The 24,339-nt window shown below is 42.8% G+C and overlaps 1 protein-coding gene and 1 non-coding gene across 3 annotated transcripts in view; both read right to left on the bottom strand.

Annotated features, from left to right (window-relative positions):
* The window catches only part of LOC124615796 (dystrophin-related protein 2-like), a 103,719-nt gene that overhangs the window by 17,755 nt on the left and 61,625 nt on the right, over positions 1-24,339 (bottom strand). The gene's annotated exons all lie outside the window — the stretch shown is intronic.
* Positions 18,236-18,308, bottom strand: Trnaa-agc. Its single transcript has one exon. It is a non-coding gene; the product is annotated as a tRNA-Ala (tRNA).

Consider the following 24,339-nt stretch of genomic DNA (forward strand, 5'->3'; position numbering starts at 1 on the left):
TGTCTAGTAACATTTTTGTGAGAGATTTCTTAGCAAACTGTCAGCCCGTGAACACCACATGTGCCAGAGCTCCCCAGGACCTGTTAGCTAGGAACTGGCATCAGCAGTAGCAGAAGCAGCAGTGCTGTGCACCCTCAACCTCTATCAAAATTGCCAGCTACTGCTCATCGTTTTGGATAGTATAAAATGTTTTGCTGTTTTATAGTTATGCACCATTAAAAAAAAAAAAAGCCTACAATTTGTATTTCATACTCAAATGCAATGGAAGGAGATGACATGTTTTAACATGATGAGTACTGTATTACACTAATTTGCAAGACATGAGTACAGCTCAAAATTAATTATATAATTTGTGATCTAACCAGAATACCTCACAACATTAGCTAATGTTGTTATTAATGTTTTACATCTCATTTCATTTCCTTTCAGAAGCAATTCTTCATGCAGTTTTATTCCTCAGAAATTCATACATATTAGTCAAGCACCATTGAGTAACTGTGGTGTAACGCCAATGTTTGATTCCTTATGGTAAATATATCCAATAAACTGTGCGGAAGCCTTGCATTGCATGTTTTATAGCAACGCAAGCACACTGTATATTTTGACATCCACGTATGGATTCATGGAGAACTTAATGGGGATTGAAAGTGATATTTCAAGTATTCAATTATGTACCAAAATTGCCCATTTTTTTAAGCTACCTAGAGTGAAAGGAAGTTGCTAATGCTAGTGCCAGGAAACATCTGCCAGGGTGCCTAACTTCTTTTTGCTAAGGATTAACACACCAGAATTATGGTCATCAGTATGTTCACTTTATAACTATCCCAGTGACATAAGTAGGGTTGCCACAAGTTTCCCCAAATGAAATTCCCTGATATTTCTCAGATTTTCAAACAAGTTTTAGCATTTTGTCTTGACAAATTTTGAGATCTCAAGGGTAAGTTAGGACTTAAGTTTGTGGGATGTCTTTGCAGTACAAGAAACAATAGTGCAAATGAGGAAATATCTTAAAAGAGAGAAAGCAAGGCAGATGGCATTCCCTGATGTGTGCAAAAATCTTAAGTACTAACATTAATATCTTTTGTAATGAACTGTTTTTAGATGGAGAAAGCAAGCCGAATGGTATGTATGTTTCATGAAGACCACTGATGTTACTTTATTTCAAATAGAAAGCACATTCAGTGACAAAAATATGCATTTCCTTGGAGTTGCAAGACTGATTTAAAATACCTTCACGGATTTCAGAGATAACCTCAGAAAAAAGTAGGCCTCTTATATAGAAGTATATAAGGCAGGGAAGAATTGTGTAAACCAACACTGTAGGTGACCACCAATAAAATGTTGGTTTTACTATGTTTGTTATTGGCGGTTATTACCCACTGTGTTATATCTATTATTTTACAGGTATTGTGTGATTTTTCTTCAAAGAAATATATGAGTACATAATGTACAAACCACCAGTGAGTGACACAATTTTCTTGTTATCGTACATATTTTCTGACATAAAAACTACTTTTTAAGTGCCAAGATGTACTAGAACAAATAAAATGTCCATAAAACACCAGACTGTCCAATGTACTTGCGGTGAGACAGACGCAGTTCCCGAAATCCATTGCCCATGGCGTCTGGCTTGCTGAGGATTGATTGATTAAATGAGAGGGTTATGGGACCAAACAGTGAGGTCATCAGTCCTGTGATTCCGAAGTTAATCACAGAAGAAAGAGGATCCAGTCAGGAGAAACAAATTATAAAATAATGAAGTTAAAACACACACACACAGTAAAAGGCATAAGAGGTGAGACCAAATACAAAAACTGGAAAAAGACAGTGGTCTTTCCATGGGGGGAGTGGTCATGGGGTCCCAGACCGAGGAGACATGCAAAAGAGGTCCCAAATACAACCACCCGATCCTGCTCCAAGAGTAAAGCAAAACCTTGTATCTGGAAATATAAACCACTTTCATGGAGGAAACAGAGGACCAGTTCAACAATCCGTGAATCATCTGCTAATATTAAAATTAAGGAATTGGGAAAACTATACTTAGTACAAAGGGCCAAAGAAGAGGACCAATATGTGGGATACCATCAGTCTGGCTCCACAACCACATTGTGAGGGGTGGTTTGTTACACAGGAGGAAACAATGGGTGAGCCTGGAATGACCAATGCATAAATGACATAAAATTCCTTCCGAGATGAGTGGAAGAAAGAGCACCAAACTGTAGTAGACTCCTTGATTGGGAAGAGTTTATTACTAGGAGCAGTAGTGCACCAGATGTCATTCCACTTTTGGGCAAAGAGAGATTTGACGTAGAACTGCATATCCGCAGCTGGAATCATGAAAGGGAGTGGGGTAAGTATCTGCTCCTCTAACCGAACGGTCAGCCAGTTCACTCCCTGGGATGCCCCCATGACTTGCGACACAGAGAAAGACAACTGAGCAGGAGGCATGGCCAAGAGCTAAGAGAAGGTCATGGATAGCAGAGACCAAAGGGTGATGAAAGTAGCATCGGTCAATAGCCTGCAGGCTGGTCATTGAGTCATAACAAATTAAAATGCCGTGGAGGGAGATCTGAGAAACAAAATGGAGGACTCTGTGAATGGCTAAAAGCTCTGCTGTTGACACACTACATGATTCCAGCAATAAATGGTGTTCTACGCCAGTAGGAGACATGAAAGCATGTCCCACCTTACCAAATACTTTAGAACCATCAGTGTAGAAGATGGTGGCACCCTGGAACTCTGCAAGGATGGCATGTACAAGACGCCAGAAGACCATAGGGGTGACAGAGAACTTAGGACCCTGGAATAGGTTGGTTCTAATCCGTGGCCTAGGCATCCTCCAAGGGGAAAGGGGGGGGGGGTTAAGGGGGGAAATACATGGGGTGCATTCCAGTGACTGGAGATGGAGATCCCAACAGAGGGAAGTGAGACACATGTCAACTGGTAGGTCCACTGGTGGGTTGTTGTCAAGAGGGAGACAATCCTCGTTTCCAAAGACAACAGGTTACATGGGATAGTCAGGGAATTGGTAAATGGCGATTGCCTAAGAAACCAGGAGTTGGCTACTTCATATGTGTAGAGGGGAGAACACTGCTTCTGCGGGGAGACTGTCAGCAGGTCTAGTGTGAATGGACCAATGGCCAGACGCACCCCAAAATGATGAACAGGGTCAAGTAGTTGCAAAGTGGAAGGAGTCACTGAGCCATAAACTTGACTACCATAATCTAGTCTGTTCAAGAGCAGAGCACAGTAAAGTTGGAGAAGAGTGGTACGATCTGCACCCCAAGATTGGTGGGCCAGGAGGTGGAGAGCATAAGCTTCCACATGCATGTAGTCTTTAGGTTGTGCATGTGGGGCAGCCATGTCAGCTTGCTATCAAAAATAACGTCCAAGGAACAGGACTGTGCTACAACATTGAGGAGCTGGTCGCCTAAATAAAGTTGTGTTGGGGTGTACTGTGGATCAATGACAAAAATGCATAACCTGTGTTTAGGAGGGAGGAAACTGGAAGCCAAGGGAAGCAGAGGTCCGTTGGATGGCACCATGGAGCCACCACTCAGCAGATGCTACCAAGTGGGAGCTTCACCAGATGCAAAAATTGACGATGTACAATATCAGGGTAACCACAGACCCAGCAGAAGTTACAAGCCCATTGATGGCTATGAAGAAAAGTGTGACACTTAGCGCAGAATGCTGTGCAATACCGTTCTCCTGAATCCAAGGGGTGCTGAGTGAAGTGCCAACTCAAACCCGGAAGAGCCAGTGGGATAAAAACTTGTGGACAACAATCGGAACGGGGCCATGGACGCCCCAGCCATGGTGGGTAACTAAAATGTGATGGCACCAAGCCATGTTGTATGCCTTATGTAGGACAAAGAAGACCGCGACCAGGTGCTGGAGGTTAGTAAAAGCCTCTCAGATGACTGTTTCCAAGCTGAGTAAATAGTAAGTTGGAGATCATCCTGCCAGGAAGCCACAATGATATGGCGACAGAAGGTACCGAGATTCGATTACCCAACGTAATCTGAAGCTAATCATCCTCTCGGGTGGTTTACAAAGGATATTCATCAGGCTAATTGGGCAGTAGTTGCTGAGAGACGCTGGGTTCTTCCCAGGCTTAAGGATGGGAATAATTATACTGTCTCGCTATTGTGACGAAAAAGTACCGGTGAGCCAAATGCAGTTAAAGACCTAGGAGGCCGTGTCTCTTGCAGAGGTAGGACCCTGCAAGAATTCTCGTTCAGTGAAGGGTTCATTATAGGTCTCAGTATGGTGCAGTTTGAAACAGAGGAGGGGGGGGGGGGTCTGTTATGCTGGAGAAAGGCTGCAGGATAGGAAGAGGACACCAATACTGTCACAAAGCGTGTCGTGAGGTGTTCTGAATGGAATAATGGATCAGTGCACACAGCACCTTGGAGGTTAAGATCCTTGACAGCTGACTGTTGCTGGAGGCCCAGAAGGCTACAGAGCTTGGACCAAACCAGCAATGAAGAGCCATACGTCCCTAGGGAAGAAACATAGCATTCCCTGGATTTCTTTTCACTCTACTTAATAAGGTAACAGAAACCAGAATGAAATTTTCACTCTGGAGCGGAGTGTGCGCTGATATGAAACTTCCTGGTGGATTAAAACTGTGTGCCGGACCGAGACTTGAACTCGGGACTTTTGCCTTTCGCGGGCAAGTGCTCTACCAACTGAGCTACCCAAGCACGACTCATGCCCCGTCCTCACAGCTTTACTTCTGCCAGTACCTCGTCTCCTACGTGTCGAGGGTCGTGCTTGGGTAGCTCATTTGGTAGAACACTTGCCCGCGAAAGGCAAAGGTCCCGAGTTCGAGTCTCGGTCCGGACACAGTTTTAATCTGCCAGGAAGTTTCAGGTAACAGAAATGCTTAAAAGTAAGGAGGTTGGCCTGTGAAGGATATCGTTTAAATCAATGCAGTGCCCGTTGGCAGTCCTGGACAGCGACTGCTTCATCATTGGTCCACTACGTTACCGGTCAACAACACGGGGGACCTGTGGATAGGGGGACAGCAGTGCCAGCAGCACGAAGAATAATGGCAGAGATGCCTTGGATGACTGCATCAATAGAATTTTAGAGGAAGGTATCTAAGTGCACAGCAGACATATATAAAGGTCAACTGGGCCTGCAGAATGCCCGACGTGGGGGCCTGTCTGCCTGGCGGCAGCAGGGGAACGATAGAATCACTGAAAAGTGGTCACTAAGTTCATCATGGGATGACCAATGTAGGGAAGTCACGAGAGCAGGGGAGGAGATTGTGAGATTGATAGCAGTAAGGGTGCCATGAGCAGTGCTGAAGTGGGTAGGGGAACTACAGTTGAGGAGACACAAATCGAGGTCTGTAATAAGTTGGTCAATTACGAAACCCCTACCTGCTGAAGTGACCCTCCCTTCACAAAAGAAGACAGACAGCAACTTAAATAACTTAATAAAAGCAAATCTTCTGGTCCAGACTGTATACCAACTAGGTTCCTTTCAGAGTATGCTGATGCGTTCCCTCCATACCTGAAAATCATATACAACCGTTGGCTCGACGAAAGATCCGTACCCAAAGACTGGAAAGTTGCACGGTTCACACCAATATTGAAGAAAGGTAGTAAGAGTAATCCACTTAATTACAGGCTCATATCATTAACATCAATATTCTGCACGATTCTGGAACATGTATTGTGTTCGAACATTATGAATTACCTCGAAGAAAATGGTCTATTGACACACAGTCAATATGGGTTTAGAAAATATCGTTCTTACGAAACACAACTAGCTCTTTACTCGCATGAAGTGTTGAGTGCTACTGACAAGGGATTTCAGATTGATTCCGTATTTCGGGATTTCCAGAAGGCTTTTGATACTGTACCACACAAACAGCTTATAGTGAAATTGCATGCTTATGGAATATCATCTCAGTTATGTGACTGGATTTGTGACTTCCTGTCAGAGAGGTCACAGTTCGTAGTAACTGACGGAAAGTCATCGAGTAAAACAGAAGTGGTTTCTGGAGTTCCCCAAGGTAGTGTTATAGGCCACTTGCTGATCCTTATCTGTATAAACGATTTGGGAGATAATCTGAGCAGACCTCTTAGGTTGTTTGCAGATGACGCTGATGCTTATCGACTAATAAAGTCATCAGAAGATCAAAACAAATTGCAAAAATATTTAGAAAAGATATCTGAATGATGCGAAAATTGGCAGTTGACTCTAAATAATGAAAGTGTGAGGTCGTCCACATGAGTGCTAAACAGAACCCATTAAACTTCGGTTACACGATAAATCAGTCAAATATAAAGGCCGTAAATTCAACTAAATACCTAGGAGTTACAATTACAAACAACTTAAATTGGAAGGAACACATAGAAAACGTTGTGGGGAAGGCTAGCCAAAGACTGCATTTTATTGGTAGGACACTCAGAAAATGTAACAGATCTACTAAGGAGACTGCCTGCACTATGGTTGTCCGTCCTCTTTTAGAATACTGCAGTGCGGTGTTGGGTCCTTACCAGATTGGACTGATGGAGTACACCAAAAAAGTTCAAAGAAGGACAGCACGTTTTATATTATCACGAAATATGGAAGAGAGTGTCCCTGAAATGATACAGGATTTGGGCTGGACATCATTAAAAGCAAGGCGTTTTTTGTTGTGAGAGAATCTTCTCACGAAATTCCAGTCACTACCTTTCTCCTCCGAATGCGAAAATATTTTGTTGACACTGACCTACATAGGGAGAAACAATCACAACAATAAAACAAGGGGAATCAGAGCTCGTACGGAAAGATATAGGTGCTTGTTCTCTCGGTGCGCTATACGAAATTGGAATAATAGAGAATTGTGAAGGAGGTTCAATGAACCCTCTGCCAGGCACTTAAATGTGATTTGCAGAGTATCCATGTAGATGTAGACTCAGGTTGCGATGGGGGAGATGGCACCTCCGGGGGCACTGGAGGAGGGAGGGGGGGCTTGTCTTGAGACTTATGTTCCTTCTCCCTCTCTTTCAAAGGAGGAGGGCAGGGTACAAAAGGAGTACAGGTGTCTGCAAGATCTGGAACCAAAAGAGAGCGGGTGACCTTGGGGCGCACAGATAATGTGTCTCATGGCTGAGTGGTGATAGGAGGCTTCCGGCCTGAAAGACGCCAGGGAAGGAGGTCCCAGGGGGAGCCCAATCACTGGCATGTGCTGAAGAAGGAGGGCAGTTCTTCTTCAGGCAGGGAGGGGGAGTGGCTCCCGGATGGGAGGGTAGAGGAGAACGGAACTGGGGTGAGGAAGAGGTAGGACGAAGAAAAGATGCAACAGAGGCAAAGGTTGAAGATAGTGACACTGGATGGAGTGTCATACTTTTGACGAGCCTCAGCATAAAACAGGCGATCCAGAAACTTATATTCTGGGATCTTCTTTTCTCTTTTGTAAGCCAGGCAATCCAGTGAGTGAGGGGAGTGGCAGTCATGACAATGATACACACAGATGGTGGACCACAGGAGCCTTCCCTCATGGAATGGGTGTCCACTGTCACCACACAGATGGTCTGCCATACAGTGGGAAGACCTACACCCAAAATTGAAGCACCAAAAGCACCTAATGGGTGGTGGGACACACGGATTCACATCACATCTGTAACATATAACCTTGACCTTCTCTGATAGGGTGTCCCCCTCGAAAGCCAGAATGAAGGCGCTAGTATCGGTGCAGTTGTCCTTGCGAACCTTGTGCACACATCAAACAAAATGAACATGCATTACTCCAGATTAGCCCAGAGTTCATCAGTTTGCAGGATGAGGTCCCTATGAAAAGTCACTCCCTGGACCATAATCAGAGATTGGTGAGGAGTAATAGACACTGGGACTTTGCGAAGATGATCGCTGCGGACTGGGCAGCAGAGGAAGCGTTGATCAAAAGGGAGCCCGACCGCATCTTACTAAGAGACTCCACTTCACCAAACTTGTCATCGATATTCTCCACAAAAAACAATGGCTTTGTGTGGCGAATGTGTCCCCATCTGTCCCAGTATAGACGAGGTAGCGGGAAACTGTTTCATCGCAAGATGGCGAGCCTGGCCCTCCTCCCATGGTATGGCCAGGGAAGGGAAGGCTGCCGGGTCACATGAAGCAACATTAAATGATCCTTCACCATTTGAAGAGACGGCTGTTTGAAAATGGCCAGATTTTTGCAGCTTGATACGCTTCAAGTGCCAAGCATGTGCCCTGATACCACCCACTCTGATCAGGAGCTCTTCCAGTGAGCACCATCCAGCCACAGCAAGGGCTGACTTGGACTGTGGCCATTGCTGGGAGCTCCAATGCTCCAAGAAGAAAAGCAACAACTCGTTGGCATACATGGGGAGGGGACAGCTCAGGTATCAGTAGTGTGATTCCGGTGTTATCAGGGGGCTTAGCCAGATGGGTACATAACATCCCCACCATATGGACTGACTACAAGTGCTAGTGACCTAGCTGGATGAAAGGGGGCTACAGCAAGGAAGGGAGAGGAGGAATTCACACCGTAGACGCTAGGGGGGAAGTTCTTCCCCAAATCCCAAACAGCTCACACTAAAAACAGAAAATTTAGATGTGGAGGTTAAACCTCAGGTGGCGACCTAAACCCCAAAAATGGTGAAAGAACAGGCAGAAGGAACAAAATTGCAAGCAATAGGGGGAACCAGGTGGAAAGCCAGGTCGATAAAATGAGAACGCCGAGAGAGGGGAAGGAGGGGGCAATGGGGAAGGAGCGAGGATAAGGAGGGAGGACAGAGTGAAGGAAATGCAGCCAGGGAAGGAAGAACTGGCAATGGCTTGGGGCTTTGTGTGCGCCACACACGAACTCACGAAAGAACCGTGAGTCCCCTGGAGGGCCTGCTGAGGAGCACTGCAGTCCTTGGTCCATGGATAAACCATGAAAATCCGCTGCATTATGCTACAAATAGACCCGGCCTGCAGGCAGATCGGTGAGACTAGATTCGACAGGCAGGGCCTGCACAACCGAATGGCTTCAGATCAGTAGGCCCGATCCATTATGGATACCTGCAGAAAGAACCTTCACTTTTGGCCCATCATGGAAATCCATTTGTGTGACCAGCTATTCATGAACCACAGACAGCATGTTGATGAAATGAGACCACGGTGAGAATAGGTAGCAACTCACCATAAAGACGATTACCGAGTCGCAGACAGGAACGTAGAAAAGACAATCGCAATATCACAACTAAATGTTCAGCCTTAGCTTTTGTCAGAAAACGAGAGCGCACACACGTTCACACAATCACTCACACACAACTCAGGCAAACATGATCACCGTCTCCGGCCGTTACCTCTACAGTCTCTTAGAATTAGATCCAAACAAACCACTCCTGATGCTTCCCTACCTCTCATCAGCAGCTTCTAGGCTAGCCACAAGAAGTGGTGCTGACTGCAAGCTGAGGGGCATGGTAGGATGAGGAGAAGCAGTAGGAATGAGGGAGTAGGGAAGTGGCACATGTACTTAGCTGCACCCAGCCAGCAACTACGCACGACACCTCAGTAAACAAACCATTTCATCAATTGAGACAAAAATGAGATTTTTGCAGTGTTTTCCAGTGTCCCTGACGTGTCTGAAATTCCCTGATAGTCCCTGGTTTCCAGAGTCTGTGGCAACCCTGGTATGGGTCCTACATGATGAACAAAACTCAAATTCATATTGTTTGTGGTCAAGTCAAAGCCCTAAAGAGACATCTGTATAGAAATGCTGCTTGTTATTCGTTAGGCAGACACCTGTGACCATTAACACACATTACTGAGTCGAGCTTATGAGATGGCTTAGTGTGTAAAGGTTTACTTTAGATTTTGTTACAGAATTTCTTGTAGCAATTAAAATGAAAAATAAGAACCTTGAGTGCACTGGACCACGATTAGGACTGAAAACACACTTTCCTTGCACCACAAGATATCTGCAGAACCACTGAGCTATTGAGACACTGCTGAGAACTAGTATCCCTCATACCACTATTGGTAGCTGTACTTCATAATGCAATGTTAAAGATATGAAAAATTGTGACTTGAGTGAAGTACGACATTCCTGGTGCCCAAAAATTAAATATTCTGGCTCAGTGTCTCATCTTACATGAGGATTATGTAGTATAAGCCATCAAAGTGGGAAGGAAATGCCAAGTGAATTTAGCAGAACAATGCAAGCCTACACGCAGAAGTAAATGCACTATCACAGGGCTGCCAAATATTTGCAGCTATGTTGGCAATTCTTACTTGCACCAGGGGCATCTATGTAGCAAAATGCTTGTTCTACTGATACAGTCTCTTAGAGGGGAGGTGGCACCATGTTTGATTTTTCTGCTGCACTATCTCCTGATATTTTCTAACATCATTTTTAAAGCTTTCCACCATAGAAGGGTGCTGTAAATGCCATGCAGGGATAGGTTTCCACTCGTGCATACATCATGAAATTTTGAAGTATAAATTTTCCACTGTGATTACAACTAATATAAAACTGGTACTGACAGTTTGTGAAGAAAAAATATTTCAGTGGAACAAAAATAACTGGAAATCAACCTTGCCCTTGAAGTCATGAAATACTATGATATCAGATACTTCACACCTCGAAATCAAATGCATCAGTGTGCAGTGTTGTGCCCCATACAAGTAGAATTCCATGACAACCACAAGAAAGCAGAAGTATGTTTATGGGGATGACATCAATAAGAAATACAATTAACTAACTATTCAATGCCACACAATAATCAATTCATTTGAGAATTCAGATCAGAAGAGAAGAAACTGAAACATATACTCATTAAGATATAAATTAAACTGTAGATGTGAGCAATGTCTAATTTGCAGTTTCAGCTTGAGATCTATATACATGCATAGTAACTGGCCTGTTCATTGCTTTCCTAATGTTGTTCTCTTGTTTGGTCCCTAAATGATGTAAAGAATCCAAATCTATGTCACTGATGGCTCCTGTGGATCTTTCAAAAGACCTTTTCTGTGTGTTGATGCTTGGTATTCGTAAAGCAGATCACTGTTCCTGCTCACATAAGGTTGCCAGAAGGCTTATGAATTGTATTCAAAATTGAAAGTCACAAGAGAAACGAGCACTTGATTTCCCAGAATTCCTATGTTAGTTTACATAGCTATGTACATAAAAGCACGAAGAAACCATAATTTACTGATTTGCATAACTCACCCAATCAGCAGTGGAACATAGTTAACAAACCTAGTCTACCGTTTACAGTTGTGACACTAAAACCAGGAGCTGAGCCAACGGCAAACTAAGGTTGGGCTCACAAATTCTTAGCTATCTGTAGCTTTGTTAGAGTCTATATTACATATTCAGATGTTGAGTAATATACTGTGAAGCAAATTTTTATCTGTCATCGTGCTGTTACATCAACAGAAATTATTGCATTGTTCTGCATGCATCACCATCCTCCCATTGCTGTCTTTTCTTATTGGGTTAGGTAAATGTGCGTGTTTGGTATGGGAAAACATCCAGCATTTCACTGTTCCAGGAATACTGGTAATGTTCATTGGTACCAAATAGTGATACCAAAGCCCTTGTGAATGAACCCATGACATTAATAATAAAATAATCATGAATGAAGTTTATTACATTACAGGAGGAGGCTGATGATTAAAAACAAAAATAAATAAAAATAGGATTATCATTCAGTCAGCACAATACAAAAGTTTTATTATTGTCTTGTTTCTTAATTGAATTCTGGAGACTTGCTGAGTAAAAAGAAATAATGGACTACATTGGTATTCCAACAAGGTCTCAACTAGCAACTACCCTTGCCTCAGATCATGACACGAGCATGGTGCCACGGAGCAAACATGACACTGCTTTTTTAGCTCTCTGCTATAGGTCTGTAGGCTTTTCACGATGTGAAATACAAAATTAGTTGAGATGTGAGCATGGAACGACTTTCCTAGGTTCAAAAAATTAATTTACGCTCTCTCTGTCACATGAACACCATGACGACAGAGATTACTTTATCAGTACGAAAATAGAATATTGTGAGAATTTAGGAGGATCACTCAGCATCAATCCTGAAAGTGAGTGAACTGTTCATGCAATGCCATACATCATCAGCAATATTGCCCAGTCTCAGCTGCATGGGCAATATTGAGAACATCAAGGACGGTTCACAGTATCCTCACTGCTGTCCACAGACTGCTCCAGCCTGCCCTCAGTAAAGCTGTGCTACCAGATGCAAGTGTAAGAGATGGCTTCACATCGACAGCAAATTACACATACAAATGAATTGCACACTTATCCTGTTCACCTTGAGGGGAAAGCTTATTTTAAGAACACTAAAAATGCATTGTGACAAATGAATGATATACCTATTTTCATTTATTTTTTATCATCAGCCTTCTTCTGTAATGCAATAAACTTCATTTATGATTTTTTTTATTATTAATTTCATAGGTACATTCACAAGAGCTTTCCTATCACTATTTGGTACCAATATTTTTGGAAGAATGGAATGTTGGATATGTAGTCACACAGATTATGCATTGATTTCAGGGTAACAGGAAAAGCCCAATAAGAAAAGAGGACAAAGCGGGGCCAGTGATGCACACAGAATTCTGCAACAATTTTTGTCAATTTCACAGTGTGACAACACATAAATTCATATCACAGTATGTTTCTCAACAATCTAATACGCAGATGCAGGATGGACCCTGCCACAGCTATAGATAACTATGATTTTCTGACCACAACCACAGTTTACTGTTATAATTTTACAACTGTAAATAGAAGACTGCCAACTTTGTTCCACTGCTGCCCGAATGAGTTATGCAAATCAATAAATTAGGTTTTCTTCTGCTTTTTTTTTTACATAGCTATGTATACTAACATGGGAATCCTGGGTAATCAAGTGTGTGTTTCATTTATGACTTTCAATTTCAAATACAATTCATAAACCTTCTGCTTGATCCAGAACTGTGTATGAGCAAGAATAGTGGTCTGGTTTACAAAACATCCTGGGAAAATTTGAAAACCATCAGTGACATGGATATGGATTCTTTATATCATTTAGGAACCAGACAAGAGGGGAAAATTACGAAATCAAAGAACAGGCTTTTTGGTATGCTTTATATGTAAAGATGTCAATTTTCTGTGTTCATGAATATAATTTTCTTCTCTTCTAAAGCCTCAAATGAATTTATTACTGTGTGACATCAAATAATTAATTAATTGTCTATCTTCTTGCATCCATTCCATTGTGTTTCTTCTGGCTTTCATTCCCAACAACATCTCTCTGTATTCTCATAATAGTTGTGAAATACTGTTTGTATGTGGCACCACACTGCACGTTTGATTTAAAGGTGCAGAGTGTTTGATATCTTACTATTTCATGATGTGTGGGGCACAGCTGATTTCCAATTACTTTTAATTCCACCGAAATAAGTTATTTTTGTGAATTGTCAATGTAAGTGTTTTATTCATTTGCATTTTGCTGAAATTGTAATTACAGTAGAATATTATATATCTCCATATGTCACGTATGCTACAGTTGCGGTAACTAATATCACTAGCTTTGGGAATCCCTAGGCTGAAATTATGTAATAATGGCTTTAGTGGCCCCTTTCCATACCAGAAAGCTTATAAAATGAAGAATTCTACATTAAACCTACTTGAATGTCTTCAATATAAATAGCCTGAAAGGCAATATTAAGAAGTATCAGCAGATAATGCTGTATAAAATGTAAACGCACTTCTGCCACCCCTCTGAGAGCCCTTATAATACGAGCATGGCTTGCACTTCACGACATAGTTGCCCCTAGCACAGATAAGAATTGGCAATATAGTTGCAAATATTTGGCAATCCTGTGATATTGCATTTACTTCCACATGTGGGTTTGCATTGTTCAGCTAAACCCACTTGGAATTCCCTTTTCACTTTGATGACTTTGCTACATAACCTCACATAAGATGAGACAGAGTCATAATATTTAATTTTTGGACACCAGGAATGCCATAATTCACATAAGTAACAAGTTTTCTTACTTTTAACACTGTGTTATGAGGCACAGTGACCAATACTGCGATGTGGGATACTAGCTCCCAGCAGCATCTCGATGGCTCAGTGGTCCTGCAAATATCTTGTGGTGCAAGGACAGTGTGTTCTCAGTTCTAATCATGGTGCACACCTGTGCTCTCAAGGTTCTTATTTTCCATTTTATTTAATGGAGCTGCAAATGACTAGAAGAAATTCTTTACCAATACCTGAAGAAAACCGTTACACGCTACACCTTCTCATAAGCTTGACTTAGTGATGTGTGTTAATGGTCACAGATGTCCACTTTACGAATACAAAGCATCACTACTATACATACGTCTCTGTAGGGCTTCGACTTTACCACCAACAATATGAATTTGAGTTCTGATCATCTCATTGGACGAGAATAGTTGTGAAGTGAACATACTGATTAACACATTTCCAGTGAGCTAAATCTCTGCAGTAAAATTAGGCACCCCGATAGACATTTGCTGACACTAGCACTAGCAACTTCCTTCCACTCTAGGTAGCTTAAAATGGGCAGTTTTGTGGTTTGTACCTAATTGAATACCTTAATATCACGTTCAGTCACCATTAAGTTCTCAATGAATCCATATATGCACTTCAAAATATGCAGTGTGACTGTGCTGTTACAGAACACACCTTGTGGGGCATTCACACTGTTTATTGTATACATTTACCATAAGGAATTGGACGATGACATTAACCACAGTTACTGTTGCTCGACAAAAAAATACAAATTCCTGAGAAATAAAACTGCATGAAGAATCACTTCTGAAAAGAAATGAAACAAGATGTAAAGCATCATTAAAAATATTAAACACTGTAGTGGAGTATTCTGGTTAGATCACAAATTACATAATTAATTTTGTGCCATTCTTATGTCTTGCAGATTCGTGTGATAATAATACTCTTCAAATTAAAACGGACTGTCTGCTTCCAGTGGCATTGAGTGTGAAACACAAATTGTGGGCATTTTTGTGGTGTATCACTCAACAACAGTAAAGCATTTTATACTATCCAGAGCAATGAGTGGAAGCTCGCAATTTCAACAGAGGATGAGGGAGCGCAGTGTCACTATCGGGTCTCATTTAACAGATCCCAGGCAGCTCTGGGACATGCAGTGTCACAAACAGACAGCCTGCAAAGAAATCTGCCAAACAAATGTTATTGGACAGACTTGTAATTACCAGTGTGTCAGAAAGTGAAATATGTTGTAGCTGTGTTACCATTACACTCATGACTTCAGTATTCAGACAGAAGGCACTATAAATTTTAGGCAACAAGTGGTTTCGCCGCCAGATGTTGGATTCAGATGACACGCTGTTTACCACTAGACCACGGGTGCAGGTGTCATACAACAGCTCTAACAGAAATTAAGATGTCCTCCAGAAACTGCTGCAGCCTACAAAGTTGTCAGATTGTGCAGGTAGCCATGTTATTTGCCCCATGTCGCAATTGACACAGTGTTAGACTCTGGGTGACCAGTCATAGGCCAGGTCTATGTCACACAGTATACATGGTTACTTTAAAGTGAAAAAAGCTTGCCACAATATATTCAGACAACTTTGGTATAGTGAATATCACGATAAAGGATGATGCTTTCTGGAGCTCATCATCAACCCTTTTCATGAAATTCTGAACTTCAGTCACACATTCACTTCCCTACTCCTGTTGGAGTTCTTTCATGTCTATATCCATATTGGCCCAAAATGCTGAAACTCCTTTACAACAATTTAGTCCAACAATTTTTGTGTATCTCACTGTTGATAGCATATTCTTCAAGTAGTTTGGCAGTTAATCAGGAGTGTTCAATTTCGTGGCTTCTTGATAGTGTTTAAGGTGCCCTGCAAGTCCCTCCAGGGCTTTATGGATGTAGAAAGACAACAGTTTTTCACAGGATGTGGTCTGTTACTATTACTGCTTTCATCCACACTCACACACGTCTCAGGTGGACTGGCCATATGAGGTCAGTTTGGGGTTTGGGTGTTAATATTGTGTAATGGACTGCCCTGCGAGATCACTTTTAAATCAAACTTTCTCCATTATTCCACGTTTCTAAGTAGACACTCAAGCTTGAGTACCCCATCAGCCTGAGATGGCAGTTGCATACAACATGAACAGAGTGAAACATCACTGAATTTGTCTCTTTTAGAACTATGAGACTAGCAACGGAAATTACTGCAGTTTCATTTGAAAAAGTGAAGTTCATACCAATAACTCTAATGAATATAGTTATGAAAAGAGACTATACATAATTTTGTGAGGACTTTTCCACAATTAATTTGGATGAAAACAAAATTATGATATCTTAGATGGTTCAGCTTCGTGGAGTCATTTGTATGTATGTACAGGATGAGACAGGAGGAACGGTACATGCTTTGAGGCGTGATATTATTACTAACTGCGAACAAAAAACTATTTCAAATGGTTTCTGAGCTAGAAAACATTTCATATCACTTTTGTAAGTTTTTCTTGAATAACCTGTACCCTCCAATTTCCTACAAGAAACGTCTATTCATTGTTTCTCTAGGACTAATAGTTTGCTCAAAGAAAGTGCAAGAATACTGAAAATATCACACGACTTGCAGGTGCTGTAGATTAAGTGGTTTATGTAGGACAATTTGAGATAGTTTCCCAACTTGATAGACAACAAATGTCCCATACCAAACTGTTTTCTGAACTTCCTCTACACTACTGTGGTACATTGTAAACAATGACAGAGTTCAAATAATACAGAAAAATAAATAACAATGTATATTAAATGTGTACTATCTCGAAAACCACTTGGAATAGGGCATACGTCCCTATGAAGTTTTTGTACAGAATCACTAATACAATCATCTCTCAAAGTAGCGCATCTCTCAGCTTTGCCTTCAACGCTGCCTCATCTCACAATGCATCTATTCTTTGCGGGTCATCGTTAGCTCAACCCCTGCATTCAACTGGTTTCTGCGATATCTGGCTCAGCTCCCCAGAGGACCTCCTGGTAACCAGCCAGCGGGTACAGAAGATAGCAACAGGGGTAACCTGCCAGTGAATGATGTACCATCACCATCTGGACACCGACTAGGATCGAACATTGCCTCCGCCATCGAGATGGTTGTGCTCCCATAACCTGTGCTCCGAGCCTTAGGGCTCTGCGCTGTGGACAAGTTGTGCTGTTCATTAGATAAAACTTTAAATATGTACTTTGTTTTGAAGATAAACTTTTCATTGGTCAGCAGAATATAATCTACACTCTCAAGAATCTATTTTAGTTTTGTTGGAGAACAATAATTTGTGATGGGCTTTTCCTTCAAATTACTAAGAATAATTTCTGGAGAATGTTTCTTCTCATTTGTTGCACTTCGTCAGAAGCAGCAGACTGTGTTTGAAGTTTACATGTTCAAATAAACACATTTTAATTACACCTACTTGTGACCTTGTGGAAGTATTCCGACTGAGAAATACTTCACAAAGCAAGCACTTTCCCTCCAGACTCACCCTGTATGACTTATGTTTCTCGTTGTATTAAGCTGAAAGATCCTGTATCATTGTAATATGATTCTTGGATGAATTTACTACAGTACATAATAGCATAAGAGGAGCAGTTGCATGCAATATTTAATTGATCCTTATGATTATCTGCTGGTGCACCAAATCTATAACTTTATCACCCAACAGATAGAAATGTACTACTACTAATTCTTGTTGCTGGAACTACAGACACAGGCAAATTCTTAAAGCCCAATTATAAAAATTTAGGATGCGATTTTAAGCAAAAGTTAATGTCCATACAGTCAATATGAGAATAAACAAATGTCATGTTCTCAGACTATGTCAAAGAAGGTTCATTATCACTATTCTAGTTTACACAATGACAACTTTTGAAGGCTTAGTCAAGAAAAAATAGTCAAAAATTGGCATCCATTGATGCTACCTGCTATCATTCCACTGACATTGCAAAGTAAATAATCTAATAAATCGAACTCTTTGTTTTGCATGAGAAATCTCATCCCATAACAAAGTTCTTTCCATAAAGCAAACTATAAAAACAACAATTTTGAATTGTACTGGGCCAGAGTGCCAATTATCCTAGCATGCAGATGTCCCATAAATGAGTAAACAACCAAATGGTAGAAAGCTAGACTGATTTCTCTGCACAACATACTTTCTTTTTATCTACGATAATGATCGAAGCAGACGAAATGAATTAAAATTTATGCTGCGGCCGGGACTCAAACCCGGGTCTTCTTGCTTGCTAGGCGGAAATGCTAACCATTACACTACCACAGCACAATGGTCATCATTGCTGCACAAACCAAGTGCCCTCCCCAACACAAACTCGGCTTAGGTAGTTCATGCAGCAATGTTGACCATTGTGCTGTGGTAGTGTAATGGTTAGCATTTCTGCCTAGCAAGCAAGAACACCTGGGTTCGAGACCTGACAGCATCACAAATTTTAATTCATTCCGTCTGCTTTGATTATTATCGTAGATAATAAAAAGAGACTTAAATGTCTCAGGGGAACATTTAATTATACTTTTTTTGTTTATGTCTTTTTTTAGAGCGCAAAAACAACTAAGGTGATACACGTCCATGTCAGAACTGTAGAACACAAAGAGAGGAGTTAAAATCGACTACACATTAATACCAATCCATGGAAGAGAAGACAGCTAAAAACAGGGATGTTGAGAAAGGTCTATAAAATATGCCACAGAGAAACGGAGGTATTGACCTAAAAATTAAGTAGCCTTCGCCATATTACTGCGACAGATAAAAAATAAAATGCGGTTGACAGCCAATGCATCGTTCACTAAAACTGCTGATAACTCAAATGGCAAACACAAACGAGAACGCAAGTGGTTAAAAAAAGGGCATTCCATCAGGAAATGGTGGACCATCAAAGAATGAGCACAATGCGCACTAAGTGGCGGGGGAGCGCCACTTAACAAATGGCAATGGCTAAAAAGACAGTGCCTGATATGCAACCTAGCTTAAATGATCTCCTCACAGCGAGACGGCTGAGAGGAGGTCGTCCAAGCTGCTGAGAAACACTGAATAACCCAGAGCTTGTTCCCATGAAGGGTGTACCAGTGGTGATACCAAAACGGCACTGCCTGCTGACAGATGGCAACACAGAGGTAGCCTGAGGGAATATGAGAACTAGTGGGTTGAGGTACGAGGACTGCAGCCTTGGCAGCAGCCTCGTTTTCCATCAGACTGATGTGACCAGGAACCCACATAAGCATCAAAGTAGTTCCATCAAGATCGAGCAAGTGACAGCTTTCCTGGACCAACAGCACTAAGGGATGGACAGTTTACAGCACACAGAGGCTTTGAAAGGCACTGAGAGTGTCTGAGCAGGTAACGCAATTGAAAAGCTTGTGTCGCCAGTTGTACTGCGTGGCCCGATACAGGGCGAAGAGCTCTGCTGTAAATACTGAGCAGTGTTCCGGAAGCTGATACTGAAAAACATCAGTGCCAATGACGAAGGCACACCCGATGCCAAGGTCAATCTGAGAGCCATCAATGCACACAAAGGTAATATCATGAAGTTTCATGCAAAGTTCATGAAACTGAAGGTGATAGGGTAAGGCTGGAGTTGTGTCCTTAAGAAGCAAACGAAGGCCAAGATGAACATGGGCCACTCCATGATGCCAAGGTGGTAAAGGAAAAGTTGCTGGTAGTGTGAAGTTAAGCTGCCGCAGCAAGAGCCAAAAGTGAACTCCAGGAGGTAACAGAGAAGACGGATGTGCTACATATTGGTGATCAAAGGAATCATCGAAGAAGGAGTCATAGGATGGGTTGCCACACATGGCAGGCAAGCAGCATACATATCTGCTGAGGAGAAATTCACAGCAGTACAACAGTGGTAGTTCGTCAGGTTCTGCATACAGACCCAAGATGTAAAGATGGTGGAGGAAAACAACTGTGCCACCAAAACATTCATAAAAACAGTTTTATCAGTGGAAAAACGAAAGCTATTGTAGATGCTCCATGAGTGAGACACTCAAGACATCGCTGAAAACGGCACTCAATGAGACAAGTCCATAGAGAACTGCAATATATGGAAAAATTGTCAACAAAAAGGGAGCCGGAGATTCCCGGTAGGAGACAGGCCATTATAGGGTTAATGGCGATAGCAAAGCGGAACCCTGATGCACATTAGTTTCCTGGATAAAGGTATATGACAAGGCACAATCCACACCTACCTTGAAAACTCGATCTTTTAAATATTGCTGAACGAAATGGGGCATGTAGAGAGTATGGAAGATACCAGTCCTCCAGCAGGTGTCGTAGGCTTTTTTCAAATAAAAAAACATGGCCATATTCTGGGATTTCCGCAGAAAACCATTCATGACATGGGTAGACAAAGGGACGAGTTGGTCACTGCAGAACGGCATGCTCAAAATCCACATTGTGCAGTGGTTAGTAAATTGCGAGACTGTAGGCACCATACCAGCCAGGTATGAATCATACGTTCCATCACCTTGCAACCACAGCTGGTGAGAGAAATGAGGCGGTAGCTAGGAGGAAGGTTTTTGTCCTTGCCGGGCTTAGGGATAGGTATGACAGTGGCTTAACGCCAGTGTTTACCCAGATTCGGTTGTATGTATGAAGCATAAAGGTCTGCAACATCTGAATGTGAATGTTGTTTCACCGTGGGGTGGAGGATTGGGATGAAGTGAGGACATGACCTAGCTACATCATTGTAAAGATGGCATTGTAGCACTCATGATTCAGAGAAGAGAAGGTTATTGTCTGAGACTCCTCCACTCGTTTCCAATGGAGGAAGGCAGGGTGATGGTGGGAGGAGCTTGAAATCTCTGCAAAATGGCAGCACGAGGTGCTGGAGATAGCAATAGGGTCCACTATGACATTGTCTGCTGCAGACAGGCCAGAAACTGGGAAACACTCCTTGGTCCCAGATAGCCGTCGGAGGCTGGCCCACATGAAGGAAGAGGGAGTGGAACTGTTAAAAGAACTAATGAATGAAATCCAGCTAGCTTTTTTGCTATTGTGAAGAATGCGATGACACTGTGCATGCAACTGTTTATAATGAATGCAGTTTGCCATTGTAGGAGAATGGTTAAGGATGTGGAAGGCACGTCTCCATATGTGAATTGCATCGTGGCATGCCTCAGTCCTCCGAGGGACCGTGGTAAAGAGGAAGTACGAGGAATGGAACATTCTGCGATGGTAAGGATAATGTTTCTAAGGTATTCTACCTGGTCATCACAACTGGGGAAATATTCATCCATTTGGGTGTGCAGATAAGTGGAGTATAGGAGTCAGCAAACAGACAGCACACAGAAAATGGTCGCTCAAGTATGCATCAGTGAGAACGGACCACTCGAGATGAAGAGGAAGCTGGCAGTGCAGGAAGGTAGGTCCAAATGTTAATAGGTGTGCATGGAGTCTGAAAGGAACGTGGGTGCTCCTGTGTTAAGGCATAGGAGGTTAAGTTGACTGAGAAGGTCAGCCAAGAGGGCACCTCTCAGACAGATTCAGGGACAACCCCAAAAGGGATGACACGCATTAACCTCACCGAATGACAGAAATGGGCGAGGTAGCTGCCCAATAGGGTGGAGGAAGTCTGCCCTTGTGATACAGAATGGCAGAGGGATGTAAACAATACAAAGAGAAAAGGTCAAGTGAGGAAGGAAAGGGCGAACTGCAACAGCTTGAAGGTGGGTAGTCAGGGAAATGGATTGACTATGAACGTCATCCCGTATGAGCAACACGACTCCCCCATGAGACAGAATGCCATCCTCGGGGAAATGGTCAAATCAGACTGGAAAGAAATGCGAGAGCTCAAAGCAGTCGTGAGAACGCAATTTTGTTTCCTGGAGGCAGAGAACAAGCAGTTTCTGTGATTCTAAGAGTAGCCCTAAAACCTCTTTGTTCGATCAAAGGCCATGAACATTCTATTGAAGAACAGTCATAATGAGGAAAGGTGGAAAGAACAAATGAAGGGATGTCACCTCGGTGGCTGCTGAATGCTAGCCTTCAAAGACTCGCTGCTACAGGGCGCAGAGGCTGGAGGATGCTGCTCCATGAGATCTACAGAGGTATCGGCATTCTCCCTCTGTCGATCTGCGGAGTCCAGGGCACATAAATGGTTAGCGGTGCTCACCAGTGGCAATGAGGTCAGTTGGACGAGGGTATCATATGGTGATATTATAGAAGAGGGTCTCTGAGTCAGCAAAGGAGAAGACCGTTTGCCTTTCTTTGACTTCTTGCAGCCTTTCCGGTTGGCAGAAGAAGACTCAGATGTTTGCTGGCTGGAGGGACGTAGGAAGTCTTCACGAGAGTATTCCTTCTGTCCTTTCCTGCCTGCTGGTTGTGTAGCAGGTGACTTTGCCCCAGGAGGAAAATGTTTGGTGGCTTGTTGAACAGCTGGATGAGATGGCGATGCTACCATGACACTGGGCAATTTCACAACTGCAATGCTGAATTTGAGGTTGCATGCCTGTGTAGCCATGTCCTTCATGGAGCAAGATATAGCAAGAAAAGTTACTGTAAGTGCCAGATGGTAGAAGACAGGGTTTGCTAGCCAATAACTTGCAAGTGACCAGATAATGCAATTTTTCCTTTGTCCAGATCTGCTGGACAGCCCATTCATCGAGATATACGGGACAACCACGAGAGGCGGCGGCACGGTCGCCATTGCACTTGATACAGTGGAGAGGAGGGTGCGGACAATCATCCTTGTGCACATCTCTACCACAGGTTACACATTTGGCTGGGTGCCGGCAAGACATTCGAATGTGATTGAAATGATGACACTGGTAGCAGCGCATCAGGTTCAGAATGTACAATCGGACTGTGATAACTCCATAGCCTGCTTTGATCTCGGATGGAAGCAACAAAGGTGAGAAAAAGAGTGCATGTGGGCATCGACCTTCTTCATCAACACATGGACGGTAATGACACCCTGATCAGTCAGGTGCATTTGGATTTCTGCCTCAGTCAGCCCATCGAGCCGACCAGTGTGGCCGAGAGGTTCTAGGCGCTACAGTCTGGAAACACGCGACCGCTCCGGTCACAGGTTCGAATCCTGCCTTGGGCATGGATGTGTGTGATTTCTTTAGGTTAGTTAGGTTTAAGTAGTTCTAAGTTGTATGGGACTGATGACCTCAGAAGTTAAGTCCCATAGTGCTCAGAGCCATTTGAACAATTTTCAGCCCATTGAGCAGCCTAGTGTAAACAACACTATGGGAAGAATTCAGAGTTCTATGGGCCTCAACACGAACAGGATATCCATGGAGAAGCGAAGCAGCAAGCAGTTGTTGTGCTTGAGAATCCAATTAGTCTCTAAAAGCAAAGTGCCATTGTGTACACGAGAGCAGGATTTCGCAGGGCCGGCAATCGCATTTCTGAATGAGAAACAGATTTACCGTTGCAAAGGACAGACTGTCTTCACTCCATGAAACCACGAGGAACCGTGTTGAAGCTGGTAGGGTCTTTGAATCAGATGCTTCATTCCATTTACATGTGATAGACATGAACTGCTTAGATCACAATTGGCTCACTGCAAGAAAATCCCCCATGATTGACAGCGTCTCCAGTGGCGCGCTCCTTCCAACTGGGGGCTCCCCTCAGAGGGGTCTCATCCATCTTAGGTAACTGTTCACACCTCCTGAACACCTGACAGAGGGGCCAATCGGCAATTTGGGAAGGTAGCAGCTCAGGCAATCACCCCTCCCTAGGCGTGGCCTGTACCAGGGGGTACGTGCGAATCCTACCTGTGGACCCGGGGCTGGCAATTACGTGTTACCCAATCACCTGTTACACGTCAGATGCTTGGGCTGGCCTTCAGGAGGGCACAGAGAGGCAGAAGAAAAGGAGGAGCTTCAAACACAGAAGCAGAGGAGGGATTGAAGAAGGTGAACAAAGAAAGGAAGAAAAGAACGAAAAACAGTGGTGAGACTTTTCTTATGTTAGCTATTGAAAATGCGGAACACCCCACGGGAAAAGAAATAATAAGAGGATAGACATGCAGCATGGAAGGAAAAAGGTGCTGCAAAGGATGAGGCCCCATGGTAACCAAGCACAAACCCGCCAAACAGCAGCGAGCCCCCTGATGAGGAGGGGAGGAGGAGGAGATGCGATTGTGAAATAAGTACAAATCTTCACTCAAGTTCCCTTGATAAATTGTTCTGCTGTACTGTCTGTACAATCAGGTCACCTGTTTTGATAAATATGATGAATTCAATATTTCTTATACATTATCTTCTAAAAAGAAAAAGTAAATCAGAATGCAACATACTGGTGATGACAAGATCATGAGAGATCTAGCAAAAGCTTGAATAGGATAGGA

Source organism: Schistocerca americana, chromosome 5 (assembly GCF_021461395.2).
Source record: "Schistocerca americana isolate TAMUIC-IGC-003095 chromosome 5, iqSchAmer2.1, whole genome shotgun sequence".
NCBI classification, from domain to species: Eukaryota; Metazoa; Arthropoda; class Insecta; order Orthoptera; family Acrididae; genus Schistocerca; species Schistocerca americana.